This window comes from Capsicum annuum, chromosome 9 (assembly GCF_002878395.1).
Source record: "Capsicum annuum cultivar UCD-10X-F1 chromosome 9, UCD10Xv1.1, whole genome shotgun sequence".
In the NCBI taxonomy this organism is placed as follows: Eukaryota; Viridiplantae; Streptophyta; class Magnoliopsida; order Solanales; family Solanaceae; genus Capsicum; species Capsicum annuum.
Genome location: NC_061119.1, coordinates 173116787 through 173120406, shown reverse-complemented (window position 1 = coordinate 173120406; position 3620 = coordinate 173116787).

Sequence of the window (3620 nt, the reverse complement as noted above, 5' to 3'; positions counted from 1 at the left end):
ATTGTTAGCACCGTGTAGTATCCGGGGAACCAGACTCGGGGCATTACAGTCACTTGGAGAGTCGTATAAGGTGAATCATAGAGTCAATAGTGTGTGTGTGCCCTAGAAACTATCTTGACTACAATTCATGGTGATGAGTCGTTATGTGACCTTACGAATTGCAGAGTGACCCGTAGTCACTGGCAATAATTTTTTAAATTTTGACTAAGGGCACTTTGGATATTTCCCCTTTTCTCCACTTGTGACCTACGATGATAAAACACTTTTGGGACGTTATTTTCACCCTTTAGCAAATTAAATCACATTTTTTCTCTCTAAAATTCTTTCAAGCAAAAAGTACCTAAGGGTTCTAAAGATTGACTATCTAAAGCTTTAAAGGTTGAATTCTCTCTGTAATCCTTGATTATTTAGGCATGTTACTCTTCCCTAATTCTCAATTTACAAACACCATAGATTTACATTATTTAAATTATATGGATTTTAACGTGGGTCTTGTTATTGTTGAGGGTTTTGACATGGTTGATTCTTAAATTATTTTTCCATGATTTATTATGCATTGTTTATACTTTATCATAGTTTTGAACTTGTGGGGTGCATGGGGATATGAATAAACTAAGGGCTATATTTTTCCCCAAATTGGCGTTTTGAAATTGGAATTGTTTTTGAATAATTGTGTTCCCTCAATCCACGTGTGTAAATGGCTTTAAATTGTGAAATTATCACTTGGTTTGACTTACCCATCTATGCTATTGCATTGCATTAAAATAAAATTTAAACAATGAATATGGTTTAGAAAGTCTTGTTGGTTATGATTTGATTTAATGAACAAAGAGGGGGGCGGTTGAGGTATTCCCCCAAGTTAATGTGATTTTTATGGCATAGATATAAGCTTGCAAGTGTAAGGGTATGGTGATACCCATTGTGTTCCTTAATGGTAAATTCTTTGGTCAATGAATGAGAATGTGTGAGAAGTGTTTTAATTGGGGTTTAATGGGGGTTGTGTATCTATGTCATGAAAGTGGAGGTCTTGAGGGACCAATATTAGAAACCTCGGTTGCCAATGCGGGGGTCTAAATAACCAGGATGTTCCACTTCCTCCTATTATATGACTGAGAGGTTTGAGTCCCCCATGTTATAGGAAGAGTTCTTAAGCCACTCTTGGTATATGCTAGGAGGTTCGAGTCCCCACAGTGCATATGCTTATTTGATTATTCTCTGGTCTGTGAGGCCACCGCACTAGGGCCCTTTCAGCTAGGGGAAAGCTAGACCCATATAGCCCGTATGTTTCTTGTTATGATTGTAATGCTACACAGTTTAGGTTAACGATTTTAAAGTACATGATAAGCCTTGTTCCCTCTTCCGACATATTATTTACATATGTACATGATGATGTTCACATGGATTTGAATTGGGTTTGACTTGACATTATTTTGTACCCTATTCCTAAGTTACATGCTAGTTTTCAACACGCTAACCATCTCCAGATGATGTATCCCTACGCGATGTAGGCACCGAAGATACTTCTACTTTTCTTATGTAATTTTAGGTGTATCGGCTCAGTCATCGGTATTGTAGTGAAGTGGTGAGCTTCCATTCTCCGAAAGACTTGGTCATTTCATTATTTTTCTTTCATAAAGTAGAATTCAAGACTTTACATTTTCATTAATATTATCATTGTCATTGTTAGAGTCAGGGGCATGTCTCAACTTAGATTGGTTTTTGGTATTGTTTAGAGGCTCTGGGGATATTACTATGGTTTGGGCTGTTATGTTTGACACTATTAGTTGTCTTGATTTTAATATCCTCTATCTTATTATATGTTTGGATTTCAGCCACTACTAGGTGTTATATTCTATTTGGCTAGGCAATGGAGGTGGTCTCTGGTCCTCAGAGGACTTGAGATACCCATTACAGCCAGGCGCTGGTATGGATCGTGACAGCTCTACCATCAATGTTCAGGTATTTATTTCCAACCTACAATTTTAGTGTTAAGGTTGTCAATAATGAACTAAAAACTCCTATTTTGAGGCTTTTTATCGGATATGGGAAACCCTAGGTATTTACTAAAGCATTTTTTAGATGGAATGGAAAGGTTGTAGAGAAGGTTCCTTCTAAGGTCATCCCTAATGTTCTTGGAGAAGAACAATATGGATTTCTTATAATTAATTTTTTGTCCAGAGTGCAGAATGAAGCTAATAAGGGTGTCCATAATGGTATTGCTGTTAGAGAGGATATCCTTAGCAAAGAGCAGAAAGTCATCTGCAAAGAAGAAATGAGATATTTTGGGGCTATTTCTACAGTTGGAGATGGGGGTCATCTACAAAGAAGAGATGAAATATTCTGGGGATATTTTTACAGTTAGAGATGGGGGTCCACCTAAGAATGTCTACTATATGGTCAATCCTTCTAGATAGAAGTTCCATATAGAGGATGAAGATGTAAGGGGATATGGGGCCACACTGTTTGATCCCTTTAGAAGGCTGAAAGAAGTCAGTTTTACTACCATTAACTAGGATAGAAATTTTGGAAGTAAAAAAACAAGACATAATAAGCTTAGAGAGTCCCTTAAGAAAGTTGAAACAATTGAAAGCTTGTCTAATGAAGCTCTATTCAATCCTATCAAAACCCATCTTCAGGCCAATTTTAAAGATCATGTGGACTTGTTTTCCTTCTATTTTAGAGAAGGATCTGACAAATTCTTGGACAATAATGGCATTGTCAGCTGCTCTTCTCTTTGAAAGAAAGTTGGCCTAGTTTTGACTGATGATGAAAGGGGGAAGGGATTTGATCCTATTAACAATAATCTTAGTGACTATTTTTTACTGAGTTTTGTAGAGACTAATAGGTCTAAAGTTATTTAGGGAGGTGTCATTACTATATTTGGGGATATGACAGATATAGTTGGAGTTTGCCTTTTTCTCTATTTTTAAGGATGTGAAGGTATCCCTGCAAAACTTATAAAACGATAGAGACATTGAATCCCAATATTTTTGGAACATGAGTGGATGGATCCCATCTGACCCAGGTTCCTTATTATGCTCAAAGAAAAACATAGACTTACAGATTTTATTAATGGTGGGGATGACATCCAGCATATCATGGTAATTTTTGCTAATGGACCCCCTAGAGAATCAGTTTTGATGGAATTGAAACTTAGAGTTTTTGTGATCAGTGCTAAAAACAGAGTAGTAGAACTCTTGGATATTATCCCTAATACCCTCCTGATCATGAACCCAGGTCCCCAGGTTATCCTGAAGGCTGCTGATTCTAATTTTTCTTCTTCTATTGATAGTAGAAGTATGAAAAAGTCTTGTGTTAGAGTCTCCTTCCATTATCCAGTTATCCTGGATTTGAGTTTCCAAAACTCATATTCCTGCCTGAGGATGATTTTGTATTCCTCGGTATGGATGTATTCTAGTTTCTGGAGGAAGGTGCTAGTAGGATAAATTAGGGACCTCTAGATACCATTCAATCTATCAAATATTTGTTTTTTTTTGTGGAAGATATTTCCAAACACCTCTTTATTCTAAATGGTAATGGCCTTCTCAAAGATGGAGGTGGCTCTAGCAAGGTCAGGGTTTATATTATAGACCTTCTACTTAATGTCGTTATGAGAGCAC